This window comes from Ptychodera flava, chromosome 7 (assembly GCF_041260155.1).
Source record: "Ptychodera flava strain L36383 chromosome 7, AS_Pfla_20210202, whole genome shotgun sequence".
Lineage (NCBI taxonomy): Eukaryota > Metazoa > Hemichordata > Enteropneusta > Ptychoderidae > Ptychodera > Ptychodera flava.
The window spans coordinates 18210903-18228446 of record NC_091934.1 but is presented as its reverse complement, the minus strand read 5'-3'; positions in this window follow the sequence as shown (position 1 = coordinate 18228446).

Sequence of the window (17544 nt, the reverse complement as noted above, 5' to 3'; positions counted from 1 at the left end):
CTTACGTGATAGATCCATTTTGAGGCTTCAACTGAAATCTTTACCGGTACGCCACAAGCCAAGTCGTTTACGTTTACATCATTGCAAACAGCACAGTTTATATTTCTGTACAAAATTGTAGTCAAAGGCAACCGCCTTGAAACTATTGAAAAGTAAGATTCACACATATGCTGCATTCTTTGAAATTCTGATATGTTATCATAAAGCGACATTTGGCATGAATCAATGTCGTCATACACACAGCCACGCAAAGTGACTCCGGCAGTCTCCTCTACGGCATATACGTGTTTTGTCATCTGTAATATATGGCTGATGTTCAGAAGCATCATAACCAGGTGGCTGGCTTGGCTGGCTGTTTCAATGTTCTCAATGGACTCTGTCTCCAAGTGAACTTTCCACATAAACACTTCTGACTTCTTAATTCCGTTGCATTGTGCACAGTAAATGTTCGCAAAGACTTCATTTCCTGCTGGCCAACTCACAGGGATACTTCTCAATGACAAATCTGTAAATTTAACAGCAAAACACATAAATTTGACACATTGATTAAAATATAATTATAGATTCATGGAGCCCACTGTTGTTTGTGTGTCATTTTGATGTCATATATGATCAGCTACTTTAAATTACGACGAACTGGCAGGGACCACATCACAGCGGAAATTTGACATAACTTTCTTATTGAAGATCAGTGACTTCATTTCAAATTCTACATTTTTTTTCAAGTTCTTTCTTCAAAGGATTAAACAAGGCTTACAAAGTAAGCATTGTTCTTGTTCTTATACTTTTTCAATCTTGCAGCTTAAACATTCTTAATTTAAGCTTTCATTAAGTCAAACTACATATCATTGCCTTGTGAAGTCCGTTACAGCAGCGGTCCAGGATCCCTTGTTTTCGGACTTATATCTACTCCACCTATAATACGACTAAGGTCAATTTCAGCGTTGTACGTTTGCTTTATCGCTGTCTACACAAATTTGATCGGACTGTTTAGCACCTTTCAGATGCAGTCAACCAAACTACATAAAGGTCTTGGCACATTTTTCAGCGAGCAATTTAAAAAGTAATCAATGGGGAGAGGGAGAAAACGCCAATTTTTCCGTAGGCGGGGAAGAATTTCAGTTTTTACAGAGGGCGGGGAGAAAATTTCTGGCAGTGGGTACCGAAAAACAGGTAGAGGGAGGGGAAAGCCGTGTGGTTGATAAAACTTCAGGGAAGATTAATCGCCTGACTTAGAGGGGAGCAATATCCAAAGGTTGAAATAATAGGTATGACAGTCCGGTAGCTTTACACTGAACAGCGATGTATATTACACCCATGGGCTGAACGTACGCACACTATAGATAGTTCATAAATGAAATGTAAGTGGGGGAATATGTACATCTTGTGGGCGATGGGGAATTTCAGTGGTGGGGAGAGGGCAGTGGGGAGTTTGAACTGTTGTAGGAGTGGGCAATATAATGTAGGTCAGTGGGGGATATGAATTTCCGTACGTGACAGTGAAAGGACAGTTACGAACTGCTCAACTTTCCTCTCCAAATTTTAAAGTTAAGGTAAAAATATGTACAAACAGTATATCAGCCTTCGAAACATGTTTTGTGATGATATTGTAAAATTGACGAAATTTAACGGACAGCGGCCGGCACCTGACAGGTGTTCGCATCGTCGCCAGGATAATCAACCGAAGGCCAGGAGTGTTAGGCCAAAGGCCGAACCTCAGTAGTATCAAAAAGAAATTTAGCTATAAGGCTTCGATTGAATATCCAAGCAACGCCACGAGCATCTTAGCTGTGGGTCCATAGCTGTGGTGTTTTCAGACGGGATTCCTGCTTTTTACGGGCTAGTTTTGACTTTTAAAAGCGTAAAAGTCAAAACCAGTCCGCAAAGGGCAGGAATCCCGTCTGAAAACACCACAGCTATGGACCCACAGCTACGAGCATCTGTGCTTTGATAAAGCGGCGTCTCGGTGTGGAGCTAAGTCTTGGTGTCGAGCGTAGTCCTTCAAGGCACTCAATCTCGAGAAATCATTTTTTTACAACCGACATGCATTGCAAGTAGCTCAGTTCTTAAAGAGGCACTCCCACTTGGTAACATTTTTAAAACACATTTTTTTAATGCCAACGGTCGATATTTGACGTGGCGACTCCGCGCGGATCGCGAGATATCGATAAAAACATGTCATTTCCCGAGCGTATTTTTCACATCCCGAAGTTTTACGATCGTTTCTGGTTATGACCCAAAATCCCCCAAAAGTATGTTGTTGTGCTGATTGGCGATATTCTAAGGAGTCCAAAAACGTTCGAATGACGCAATTAATTTATGTCCTACTGCGTGACTTTATATACATCATTATCAATGCCTTTACCTCTGGTAATTCTTTTTTAAAACTTCTCCTTAGTTTTTATCGTTTTCATTATTCTCAATCAGTTGTATTAAATTTTAAACAAATACCATATAGATATCAGTTTTTACGTATAAAATATTAGTTGACTACATTTTGTCGTCTGCCACACAGTTACGCGTGGTTCGATACAAAGCGGCCGCCGCGTGTGGTATGCGCGCATACCACGCGGCGGCCACTATGCATACTATGTATCAACCGCACCTATCTGTGCTAGTCACCTATGCGAATTCTGGTGGAATCAGCAAACTTTGATTTTCGTTTTTTTGCTGAGTCAGTAGTGCCGAGTCAGTAGGACTGGGCTTTCTCCCATGGGACATGACCGCTCACCGACGCGAGTGGTACTGCTGTGGCGTACAGCAGCGTCAGCATAGACTCGTACTCCATAGCTTAGTTGACAATGACCCCAGTGCCGAACGTTCTATGTTCGGAAGCTGAATTTAGGTGGGCCACCGGAATTCAAACTTTAACTTTTTTGAGGACATGTTTTTATCGATATCTCGCGATCCGCGCGCAGTCGCCATGTCAAATATCGACCATTGGCATTAAAAAATGTGTTTTAAAAATGTAACCAAGTGGGAGTGCCTCTCTAAGACCAAGTGTCTGTATCATCAAATCTACACTGCTGGTGATCCCGTGCCGGCGACAGCTAGGTACAATGTTGAAACACGAAAACACAAAATACTGCAATAACTTTGTGATTCTCAGCCTGGAAGTCCGAAACTGTTGGTTAACGCAGTTGTAAGATTATGATTGACACAGAATCGCACGAACGTTATCAAGGCACTGGATCACTAAATATTATTTTAATACAAATATTTTCTGTAACACTGCATCGTTTCGTCACTGCAATATATGTGCAGGTAGATGTGCTGAAAACTACAAAATGTCAGCATGATAAGGTGTAAAACAAGACATTGTAGTTGATACAAAGAGCTAAAGTACCCATTTAAAATGCTTTTGACGGGGGACTAAAAAGAATTAAAGTTTCAATCGCGATTCCCCCAGCGGCCCCCCTTGGTTCCTCCATATTTTTGACTAGCCTTATCACAGTTTAAACACGCACAAGCTCCCACTAAAATATTATAGCTTGCGTATTAGCTAGGACAGACCATACCAACCCTGCTTGCCCACAGGCGACCCAATAAGTTCTGAGTTTTTCACACTGTTTTCTCTATCATTTTCTCTTCTTTCTTCATGCTCTGAATGATCGGAATAAATAAAATAAATGGTTTATATAACCTAACCTAGCCTCTGTGACTCTTTATTTATTTTACACTCCATTACAAGGACGTATATCTCTCATACACACATGCTGTAATTAATTAGTCAACACAACTAATTATGCTAATCCGTGGACTTATCAGAGGTTGGTCAACATCGGAAAGATAGTGATGTTAATGAAAAAGGGGAACCATTCCTATCTTTCGCGATGTTGACCAACCCGTAAAATCCCTGATAAGTCCACGGATTAGCATAATTAGTTGTGTTGACTAATTAATTACAGCATGTGTATGAGAGATATATATCCTTGTAATGGAGTGTAAAATAAATAAAGAGTCACAGAGGCTAGGTTAGGTTATATAAACCATTTATTTTATTTATTCCGATCATTCAGAGCATGAAGAAAGAAGAGAAAATGATAGAGAAAACAGTGTGAAAAACTCAGAACTTATTGGGTCGCCTGTGGCTTGCCATGAATCGGCCCGCAAGATGGAAGACTTCCAATTTTCCGTCAGCACTCTGTTAAATAAATTAGTGAATCAAAAGTCGAACGTACCTAACCGAGTGACATTTTCGCACTTTCCACGGATGACGTCATCCTTCCATGATTTGGAACACCTGCGATACATCATAACACCTATTCTTGAGATATCGGAGACTCTGGTACACCTGTACTCAGGTGTGTCGTCATTTTCTCCGGTGTAGCCGTCATAGTCGACGAGTTGGTCATCAGTCCTGTTTTGACAGACCTCTCTGTAGTCGTAGCAACAATCTCCAAATTGTGTACACTTGGGATCACAGTTACAGCTCCATCTATCTCCAGTCTCGTTCTGCACAGCGTTAAAATAAAACGTCGAATTGCACAGAGGTCCGTGAGGTGATGTGTTCAGGCAGGAATCCAGTCGACGAGAAGTTTCCGTTTGCACACAAACATCTCCTGTCACGTCTGGAAGTACATTGCTAAGCAATATAAGCCATGTCAACTGACCGACCATTTTTACGGTTCAAGTTTCTTTTCTGTAATTTAAGATAGAGGATGGGACGATTATAAGATCAATGGCAGGTTTTTTTTGATATTTTCTCCATACTAAAAAGACAATTGATAGAATAAATCATGCGACTCTCATGAAAACTTTGTTAAAGACGTTCCACTTTCTATTGTCCGTTTGCTTTGCTATGTGAGGGCGTCTGAAGACTACAGTTCGTTGGAAAAATTCAACTTCTTCCTTTTTTAATCATGTGAAAAGCGGAGTTCATCAAGGAAGAACTGTGCATCCCTCCTTTTTAGTAGTTGTATAGAGGATCTCGATTGGAATTACTCTAGCTGTTGTATTGCTGTGACGTGGGAAGTGGCGCTGTTGTAAATAATTTGTCATACGCTGATTATATGTGTCAGCTGCCGTTATATATCAAGGGTTGGAGAATATTAGTAACATTTATAAGCACTATGCCATTAAACACGATATCTCATATGATATTGCGAAGACAAATTTAAGTTTTTGTGTTTTAAATCTGTAACAGTAAAGTACGCAAAGATCCCATACAGTCATACTCCTAGGTTCTAAGATAGATTGTGTAAATAGATATGGACAAGTCTGTACATATAACCTAACAGACAATTAGGTTAATGAATCAGTGCAAATACCGACAGCGAACACTCGGCGAATGAACGACCTTTTAAGAGCACCTGTGGCGGCACTCTCAGGGAAACGGGTAGCCATCCGTGTTCCAAATATCATGCATTGGAAAAGGTGAGCACTTTTTGTTCATCATCACAGTCCGAGAAAAAGAAGAAAAAAGTACATTTTCTTTCCAAAAGCTGGTCTGTTATATTCCCCTTTGACACCTGCTAAATAATGTTCTTAGCTGTAACAGTGCTAATTTCAAAATGTTCATGGTAACTATATTCCGAAATTATCTGCTACCTCTCCTAGATTTTGGAAATTGGGGTATTTCTCGTTTAAATTTCCTTCCGTATTTCTCAAAAATATGGGTGTCTTTATGTTGTAAATCAAAGGTTTAAGAGGCGTTGTGACCTTGGCGTAATACCGAGCCGAGCTGGGAGTGCAACTAGCGAGCCATGGGTTTCTTAGAATATCTTTGATTCAGTTTAGCACCGATAAATGTAAACGTGAAAAACACTCATTTTGCCTAAGGCTGCAAAGCAAAACATGTTCAGAACATCTGTTCGTCTACTGTTTTGTTATTCAGATAAACATTTTCTACAGATATGATGGTACAAAGCGATACCACCTGTGTTTTCATGAGGTTTTGGACATTAAGTGGATTTTTGGTATTAGTCATGGATTGTAAATGTTGTTTAACATGCAGTTCGTCAACATTTATTAATGATTCAGAAGCCAAGTAAATATACATGTATTTCAAAAATTGCCAGTGCTAGTAACTGTTACCTATAAAAGAGGTTTTACACGGGTTTACAACTTTGGGACAATTCAATAAGGCTTTGAGTATAAATGTGTGTATTATAATGCTTTTATGAAATTAAATAAACATTTGGCTATCGTTTACTTTTGTTTATCAGTGCCTGACATTCGCATATTTGCTCACATTCCTACATTGTTGGACTGCGCACCAGAATGACAAGACCCACCGTCCAAAGGAAGACCAAACAGATTCGAACTTTGCAAAATAATAACACACAATAATGTACATGCGCAGATCGCTGTATTTTGATATTCACAATGGCCGGCACGAAGCTATTTTGGTATGATTTTGCTTGAGAGGAGTACGCACTAAATGCAAAGCGATTTTTGTTATCGATGCCATCCAAAATGAGTGCTGGGTTTTTCATTTTACAGGTCTGAGGCCATCATGCTAACTCGACTCCCTTGTGTTTATTCATTTGCTTAAATTATGAAGAGAAACAATTATATCTCAACAATTTCTCGCATGTATCATTCATGAGAAATCATTTGTTTGCATGTATGTATAGTTTCTTTCAATATCCTACAGAATCGTCTTTCGATATCTTTTATCCCCATGAAAACTTCGTTTGACAAACTCTTCACTCTGGTAGCTAAGCTCTCTCTCTCTCTCTCTCTCTCTCTCTCTCTCTCTCTCTCTCTCTCTCTCTCTCTCTCTCTCTCTCTCTCTCTCTCTGCCAATATGTCAGGACCTGTCTGATTCTCTGTCCCGTACCGGCCATTTGTAAACTCATCAAACATCAAAAATAAGATGCAATATTGTACTATATAATTCCATCAATATCCGCTATTCGAGACTTGTCACACCGTAGTCATAAAAAGCAAAGGAAGCAAATATAGGACATCAGCAATAAAAAGAGAAAAAAAGAGTGATATAGGCTTCCACAAGCTTTTCGGTACAGGAAACATTATTTGATAGATAATGCTACATTGGAGGGGAAAAGCTGTTCAATCGTATCCGTCACGTATGGTTTCACACGGCACGACATACAAATACTAGTCTTTAGGTGTTTGCAGTTTATATAGGCCCTACGTGAAAGAATGTTTGTGTGCTATATATATATATATATATATATATATATATATATATATATATATATATATATATATATATATATATATATATATATATATATATATATATATATATATATATATATATACATACATGCCGTCAAATAGGGGAAACATCCATCACGGACCTATCTTATACATTCTGTCACACTGTACCCGGCCAACAAGCAAGCAGTAAAACCAAGAAATGAATGTTTGTGAGTTGTACTTGTCTCTCTTTCTTTTTTCTTTTTGTAAATAAGCAATATGGGACTGTGGCACTTCAACGCAGTAATTTTAAAGGTTTATATTAGTATCGATCAGTACGCCACCTAATCATAAATATTTAGAATGCTTGCAAAATTCTGGTAGTTCGCACCTCGAAAGTTTAAGACTTAAACTTTTGCTCAAACTTTCCTTGAGGAATCTTTCAACCATTCTCTTTCAAAATCAAGAGTAAAAATCGGGGGTCCCCGTGCAAATGTTGGTACTAGGGAAACAAATAACTCAAGATTTACCGATATTTAAAATTCAAAATGGCCGCCATCCCTTTGTTAACCCTATGGAGATAAATAAAATTTTCGAATTTCGAAAAAATAAGCCGGTGAACAGTTTTCTTACACCAAGAGCTTTAAAATGAACCCCCACAAGTGGTAGATCAGAAGAGAATTGTAAAAGTTTGAGAGCCCAAATTTGTGTCCCTGAGGCGCGTATACCTTAAGTTTCATTCGTACAAGAATCTTACCTGGTTAGCCTCTGCAGTCCTTCCCTCTCTCTCCGTTTCTTTGGTATTGTTAACCTCGACCGTACTTTTATAAGTACATCGAGCCCATACCATCTGGAAAAAAGTCCCGTTTCCTAATTTAATCGGTTTTTCAAGGTCTCAAGAAAAGATGAGCCTCTTAGGCAACTCTCAGAAATTGAAGTAGGCTACTCTTGTATTGAAAGTGTCGTCTCCATTCTCAGAACAGCATCCATCAGGTGATGTTCTATGCATAGTTACTGTTTTAGGGTTCTGTGTTATTTTAAAAACAATCTTTCCGACAAACAGAAAAAAAAACTAATCCCAATATTCCTATCGTAGCACCGATGTGAGTAAGATATGTCGATACCATTCAGCACACCAGCAAGAATCGTTGCTGAGAGCATAGCTGATACCGGACAGTCGGACAAGTACATCTAGCAGCAAAAGTTCGAGCAATTGCCATCTACAAACGCCAGCGACTGGGGACCTAGTCGTGTGATACTCTACCACTACCGATAAATCACATTTTCAACGTTAATCCCTGGTAACTATTTATTTATTCATCCAAGATAAACACAAGAAATATGTCTACATTGGATAGGGTGGTGACTGAAACAGGTGGAAATCGCCTATACAAAGCCAGTCCCCCAAATGGAATGAAATATTTACAAAAGAAAGAAAAATGTAGATTGTGTTGAAATAAAAGTATATTGATATCGCAGAATCACAAGCTAAGGCAAACAGTTTTTTCTGGTCATGGTTTCTCTCCTAAAGCGACACTACGCGCTTATTTGTTTCGTTTTATTTTTTGTTCATTCATTCATTTATTTATTAATTCATTGTTTTAGTCGACTGTCAGTCAAGTCACTAAACATATCATTACGTACAGCTAATGTCGATATGTTGAATTCATTCAAGTTATTTGAATCTGAGGGAAGAGGAAGAATGTATAAAGCCCATCAATTTAAACTTCTTTTTCTCTCCATCGTTAATGTCTGCTAAATGGAAATAGAAAAGAAAGGATTTATGCAGTGGCTTTTATGTGATGCGCGTGCTCACGGCAACAACTGTTATTCGTACAATTCAAACGACTCCTTCACTTCCATTCGGTGACTCACTTCTAAATCAACAACATCTGCCACCTTCATATGGATATAACTCAGAATGGAGTTGTCCTTGGAAATCGTCATTGAATACCAGCATTCAAGTACGTCTGCTGCAAGCCACAACTTTTAGAATCCTCTTTCTTTGTTATTAGCGTGACCTCTTTTCAAATTGATGGAATTGCCCTATGTGCGACATATCAATATTCACTGCGCAACAGGTATCAATGTCACATGTGAGTACACGACTGCACTGTTTTTTGTGAGCAATATACCCACACAGTACCAAATATGTGGTACACGAAAATTCTTCATTTGCAATGACGCCTTATCTTTGGATATGCTAACAAAAACAACATCCACTGACACACTTTGCATAAATCATTAATCTTTGAGCATTATGTAGACGATAAACAAGGAGAGTAGTCGAGTTGTCGAGTAGTGCGATACGGTGGTTTAATGAGGCCACACTAATTCTTTCTTTGATGCTTGTGTCATTTATATCTGTATATTTTATTTCATACCAGTTTTTTTGTACCTGTAATTTTTATTTCATACAGATTTTTTTTTCATTCCAGTAATTTTTCCCGTACCGATACTCTATATTTCATGCCTGTCATTTGTTTCATGCCTGTAATTATTTCATAGGCGATTTGGCCGAGCGGTTTTGTCTGTTGCTTTCTCCGCTAAGTGATTGGGTACCGTACGTTGTGAGTTCGAACCCGATTGAAACCATCGTATTCATACTTGTTTTCGTTCCTGTAATTTTTTTCCGTTCCTGTACTATTGTCATACATGTGTCAACCTTGGTCAAAAGCTTCTTTTCGTCCAAATTTGACATTCTTGAAAGTGCACAAAACCATCAAGCAGCCTGTTCCTTTTTCTTTCATTAATGGACAGTAAGTGAACAATCATTACAATCACTGCAAGGGATAGGGAAAACGTATTAACGTTCCATCAAGTGTTTTCGACATTTAGGAATAAGAACACGGTAACGGATAAAGCACAAGGTCAAACCTAATGTGGAGGTAATGATTGCTGATATTGATACATTTATAAAATGTATCAATGTGATAGCCAATGTCTGTAAATGACTGTCGCCTTTTACATGTTGTGTGGAAAAGATGCAACCTTACTTAGGGAGCTGTCATTGTTTACCGCCTTGGGGAGGTCGGAGGAATTACATTATAACTCCGAAATTTCGAGTAACCCCTTCCCCCGCCAATTATGATGAATTTGAGTAACCCCCTCTCTTGCATAGCAATTTCGACTGACCCCACTCAACTTGGAAAAGTTTATCAATAAATTTATTTGTATGATTTACAGATACCAAGTAAAGACCTTTGAAATCCTGGTGCACCCTGCTAGGTTATCATCAGTCGCTTCATGACGGTTGATAAAGTCGAATACAACAAATGAAATTCAATGTCACAACAAAATATAGATATGAAAGCTCACCCAATAACCAGTAACCAACCATACAGTATTGTTTAATATGGATGGGTACGACAATATGTTTAAATGTCAAAATCGTTATTATACTTAAGTCATATATTTCTGTGACAACAATGGGTGAATCCGCAACAGTTCATATTTGTGCTAGATTCAGTGCGCGGCACTAATAATGGTATTTATTTGCTTTAAATTTCATTTATAAGAATAAAATATACTTTATCAAATAATCATTTATATGCATAGAATGCATGTTTTTATTAAAGAGATTGTCAAAAAATGTGTCAAACAGGACAGAGAATATAGACAAGACAAAGAAAACAAAAAGCAATAATTTTGTTGAAAGATACAAGGAATCTCTATCGTTCAGGTATTTTGGGACAACTTAAACGTATTTTCGTGCAATAAAACATGGGTTTGTTATCGAGGCAGTCCAATGTTTTTAAGCTTTGTTAGTAAAATCTTGACAACGCTGTCGTCTGCCCCCGTACTCTAACCTGCTTACTTTTTAGTTCCGGTCCGTGTGTTACTCACCGTGCCATCGGATGATATTTTGCGCATTGAACGAAAGGTTCTTTATCATCCAATCAGAGCTCGTGTAATATATACTGCAGAGTGTGGGACGATTTCTGAGAGTGTGGGATCGATTTTTCCCACACTGTCGATCCCACACTCCAAGCGGCCAGGAATGTGAGAACAGGGATTCTTCTAATGACGATGTTAATTTAGCTCCTAGTCAGAGGATACAAACTCACAAAGATGATGTCCATGCCGGAACACTCAATTCGTAAAGGCTTGGTGACAAATGACAATAACACTCAACAATCAGTGGGCTTATAAGGGATGGACCATTAGATCTTGGGAGGGGGGTGGTCACAATGAAATTGTGAAAAATTTTTTTTTACTATTGTAAATTTCTAAAAAAAAATTTTTCCAATTGAGATTACCTGTGCAATTTTTTTTCAGAGTATAATTTTCAGATTTAAAATATTTTTTTAGTTCGTCGCTGTCTGAGGATAGAGGGGCCAAGATGTGGTGCGAAGCACCACAAGCGACCGCGCAAGCGGTCACGGGGGAGGTCAGGCCGTTGGACCTTTTGAAAAATAGAGATTAAAATGGTGTTATTTGGTGGCACTTGGGAGCATTTTTTTCAGATTACACATCTTCCTCTGAAACATGGTCTTCTTGCTCCTCAGTAGCTTACTATAGTTTTGAAAATTGACTATTTTGGTTTCCTGGCTTTCCTTTCTATTGCGTGGTGAAATGCCTACATTCACCCCACCAAACATCATGCATATCTCATGATTTACAATTGATTTTGACAAGCTGAGAAGCTGTTTGCAAAATATAGTGAAATTTGCATATTTGTGTTTTTAGAGCAATTGTTGCCCTTTTTTGATCAAAACATCTATTTCTCTGTAGCAGCATGTCCAAATTGATCGGATGTGTATAGATGTGGTGAAATTTCAATATTTGTCTTTTTAGGGCAATTTATGCCATTCATGGTCAAAAAAGCTGTATTCTCTGAAAGGGCTTGTCCAATTTCTTTGAAATTTGCTACATAAATCCCTTAAGATTTGTTTAAATCATGCTCTTTTTTGTGGTGGAAAAATTCTTCAGATAATTGTCATTCAGCATTTGCTACACACAAACGATTATAATCATGCAGATTTATTCAGTATTTGCTATCGAGAAACTTTCAAAGTTCAACCCTTATGTGTGTTTTTGTGTTGGGATTTGTTGGATAGATGGCATTCTACGTAGTGTATTGTTGAATGTTAAAAATGTGTTGCTGTTGTTTTTTGAGAAAAAAGAATTGAAAATGCCTTTTTAAAAGCAAAATAATACATAATGACTTGATATGTTGTTTTATCATTATTGACGTGTTTCTACTTGTTCACCCATTCTTGCATTCATCATTGCAATAAAATGCTGTGAAAAAAAATGAACCTGATGTGGCCTGCATCTGTTTACCTTGATCTTAAAAGGCAAATATAACTTTCTGTCTTGACAACCATACCATAGTTTCAATGTTTTACCTAGTGTACCTGCTTGGTTTGTACGCAGGAAACAAGTAGAAAACAGGCTCTATAATTTTATAATTTTCAAGTGATCAGAACAAAAGTCCTGAAAAGATAAGATAATCACAACTTCCAGTATAAGGGATACAGTCACTCTAAATGTATAAATTAAAATTAAAAATGTGCCTGGAGGATGTACTAAAAATACAGAAAGTTGCTTCCTGTCGGTAAAATCTAAAAAAAAATCAAGATTTTAAAGACTTTTGCAGATTTTTTTTACGCATTTGTCTTCTTATTTATTTTTTTTTATTTTGCAAACTTGTTTGAAGATTTTTTTCCCTAACTTTCTGCTCTGAAATTTTTTTTTCTGTTTTTGACCACCCCCCTCCCAAGATCTAATGGTCCGTCCCTAAAGAGAACAAGCACCATATAATGAAGCTGGGAAAGGTTTTATAGGAGTGGTAAATTGCAGTATTTAGTCACATGGAAGGACATTTAATTTGAATGATGCCGCGTTGGAGTATTTGCGGAAACTGTGTGAAAATTACAGGCAAAGCACTCTTGTCTTTTTCACGAATATGCTGATTGGCCATGCATCGAGGTAACACGAATTTGTGGTCACAAGTGTGCTAACTTTCGATGTATGATAGGTGTGTATGCGAGGGCCGGCCCAAGTGCGGTAGAATATTGTGAGTGGCCTGGCTCGAATCGTCTACCATTTAATGTGATCAAATTCACTTAGTACATGGGAAGGATCTTGCCATGCAACTCTGTACTGAAGACTGGCCAGAAATTGCTTGGGTTTCGCCATGTTATATCATCGAAGTGTTTGTTGAGTACCAACAGCGTTACGGTTGTTTGTCTCTTATGGCATGAACACCACTGTCCACAACACCATCGTTTCATCCAAGACACAAATAAGACAATGGCTTTGAAAGGTATGGCAAGAGGAATGCACGCTCCGTTCGTCCCATGCCTCGCCGGGTAAGTCATCTTCCCATTGTCTCTCTTATAGAGACTGCCGTTGAATGCCTCCTTGACGCGGTCGTCTGTGACCGCGAATATTAGTGTAGACTGAAGGTCGTGCGAGCTGGCACTGTCAAGTGAAAGCTCCATTTGCTATAATTTTGATATATTTGTCAGTATTTTTGTTCCATCAGTGAAATGTAAAGCCTGGTCCTTCTAGAATACATGTCGAAAGAATCAGCGTTGAGCTTCTCAAGATATCCCGTATGTATGCAATATACGATGATATGTTGACGACTGTCATATCATTTACGTATTGCACACACTGCGATGTGTTTGTATAATAATAAACTTTATTTCAACTCGATAGCTTTGATAGGTATACGCCTTTTTCCACAAGGCTCGAGTACAATGAAAACTTACACACATAAGACAAATTTACAGGGACAACAACGACATTACAACACAGACAGGTTTCATGCAAAAGTCTCGAGAAAGCTTTGTTGATAAAATTTGTAACAAGCCTGCTTAAAAACTCTAACACTTGTACAATTCTTATTGCTGTAGGCAACTCGTTGCACATGCTAGGAGCAATTCCTTTAAAAGACTGCTTTAATAATTCGGTTCCAGCAAATGGAACCTGTAGAGCGAACTCTTTGTGTTTCAAAAATCATCAATGTTTGGATCAGACTGGGCTTATTTTTATGGAACATAAATAATGATCATAAATTTCATATATTGTTAAATTTTATAGTTTTAAAGAACATTATACTTATGAACTGTTCATACACTTCATCATCTGTGCCGCCAACTAAAATCAGAAATTGTAAAACATAAAACGAACTCATGAAGTTCAAACGCATATATATACATAAGATACACACCCTGGTTCCCTGAGAAAATCTAAATAATTGACAGATCTTGGGTAATGGTCTCCTTGGGCGAGATTGGCGTGAAGATGGCTTTAAACAACTCTTGCGAAGCGATCAGCTGTTTGTTGAAGTTTCTGCGGATAGTCTCAGCTGAGAAAGCAGCTTCAGCTAAGAAAAGTAAAAAACAAAAGAATGAAGAAAATGAAGAGAGGGGGCGCCTTCTCTCAACGCTAAGTTTCAACTTCATACGGTGTTTGTGAATAAATCATTGCAAAGCATCACGATTCTTCTGCGGGTAATAATTGTATACATTTTCGTGACAGGTTTGTTTTATTTGTGGTTGTGTTGGACTAATATCAGAATGCGCCTCTGAGACAGATATCCTGAATCCCAAACCATTACAATACTTTTTGGTCTTAGACTATCACTTGGAGGTGGGTCTCCGATTTTGAAGACCGTTGTGTACCTAAAGTTTTAACAAGCTTACTTTTGTGAAAATCGCAAATCTTATTTTCCCCTACAATTGACACAGGTATAGTGGTTATTTTGAATTTTTAGGGAAATATTGGTAATATTTTCTTCAGTACCAAAGTTTGCAAGAGCACAGGCATATCATAACAGTGTGATACAGTGGTATATTGGTACATATCAACTTGAACGGACTTAAAATCTTAATTTGCTTTCCTCCCGGGGTAGTCTAATTAAGAGCCATATTAACTGATGGTCAAGTTTATCCCATCACCCCCATTTCACAGTATGGACGTCCATCTTTGCCTCAGAATGTAAAGAGGTTGCACCAAAACAAGACGTTGAAAGGGTAAAATTGTATCAAAAGTATTGCCCCAGCATGCATATGGATACTTACCGACCGAATACTTCCAACCTGCCTGCCGGGACGAGGTTAAGCTGTTGGGTCCCGATGATAATTGTCAGGGGAAAAGGATGTTAATATTCGTAGAACCCTAACTTTGTTAATTTTGTTTTCGGAGGGAAAACACTTTTGCTCATTCTTTCCCCTGAATTGTGTTGAAGTACAACCTGTTAGCGTCGCCAACACAATGAATCGTACACAATATTCGATGTTATTTCTGATGAATGCGTTCTGGTCCGGACTTAATACAAACATAAAAACAAACAATATAGATGAGAGAGAGAGAGAGAGAGAGAGAGAGAGAGAGAGAGAGAGAGAGAGAGAGAGAGAGAGAGAGAGAGAGTGTGTGTGTGTGTGTGTGTGATGGTTCTTTGTTTTGCAGGCAGTCCTCAGTGTTGCTAGTAGCGTGGTACGGTAAATACTTGTTGGAAGAATATTCACACTCTACTGGTTGATTTATTTCAACGCGTATATATTATAACATATACAGTATATATTATTAAATAATAACACATGAGAGCGAGGGCAATATCACGATTTATTGCCTGCCCAAGGGATGGTGGTCATGATCGAAATACTGATGATGCCCGAGCCGTAGGCGAGGGCATCATCAGTATTTCGATCATGACCACCAGCCCGAGGGCAGGCAAAAAATCGTGATATTTCCTTAGCTCTCATGTGTTATTATTTTTATTACACCGAACAAGCAAACATGCAAAGAAACAAAAACACAAAGACTTCTTCGAGTACAGTTCGCCTTCTGAGTCCGGACCTCAGCGTAAAATGTTGTCAGTGTCTAGGGTTGCCGCTAAAGTTTGCCGATCTCCTCGGTGGCGTATCCAAATTTGTTGCTTGCATAGTCGCTGAACACAGAAATTGCATTCCTTGTTGCCATTTTCGTTCGTTTGCTGTTTACTTGCATCAAAATATCGTCTAACTGTGCCGGTGACAGCTCTGCATGACATTTCGCAGCCATAAGTTGCCAACTGCGAAGTACAACAAGCGAACGACAATGTGTTTTGCGCAGAAAGGAGGCGCAGTAAGTAAAATGACGTCACCATGTAATATCAAATGCAGAGGGCATCATCAAGTTCGCAGAGGGCATCATCACATTCGCAGAGGGCATCATCACGTTCTTTTACATGTCACGTGAGTCGTGTTTAACCAATGGCAGTGCACGCTGAATGAGTGAGGTGTAATAAACATGTATATATATATATATATATATATATATATATATATATATATATATATATATATATATATATATATATATATATTTATTTATATAATTAAATAATAACACATGAGAGCGAGGGCAATATCACGATTTATTGCCTGCCCAAGGGATGGTGGTCATGATCGAAATACTGATGATGCCCGAGCCGTAGGCAAAAAATCGTGATATTGCCCAAGCTCTCATGTGTTATTATTTTTATTACACCGAACAAGCAAACATGCAAAGAAACAAAAACACAAAGACTTCTTCGAGTACAGTTCGCCTTCTGAGTCCGGACCTCAGCGTAAAATGTTGTCAGTGCCGAGTCTAGGGTTGCCGCTAAAGTTTGCCGATCTCCTCAGTGGCGTATCCAAATTTGTTGCTTGCATAGTCGCTGAACACAGAAATTGCATTCCTTGTTGTCATTTTCGTTCGTTTGCTGTTTACTTGCATCAAAATATCGTCTAACTGTGCCGGTGACAGCTCTGCATGACGTTTCGCAGCCATAAGTTGCCAACTGCAAAGTACAACAAGCGAACGACAATTTGTTTTGCGCAGAAAGGATGCGCAGTAAGTAAAATGACGTCATCCATGTAATATCAAATGCAGAGGGCATCATCAAGTTCGCAGAGGGCATCATCACATTCGCAGAGGGCATCATCACGTTCTTTTACATGTCACGTGAGTCGTGTTTAACCAATGGCAGTGCACGCTGAATGAGTGAGGTGTAATAAATATATATATATATATATATATATATAATATATATATATATATATATATATATATATATATATATATATATATATATATATATTCGTTTATAGGGTATTACACACGTACCAATCTGCTGGTTCAAATAGTTTTATATATATATATATATATATATATATATATATATATATATATATATATATATATATATATATATATATATATATATATATATATATATATATATATATATATATATATATATATATATATAATATGTAAGGCCAAAAAAAAGCAATGTTTCTGGTCAGCGCGCGCGTCACTTGAACAACAGCGCGTCACCCTTTTTTTTTCTGTTTGTGGCCGGCGGCCGTGGCTGACACCAAACCAAAATGGCTGAAGAGAAAGAGAAAATTCTTTGGGGGCATGATCAGTGACTGCATGAACAGTATATATCAT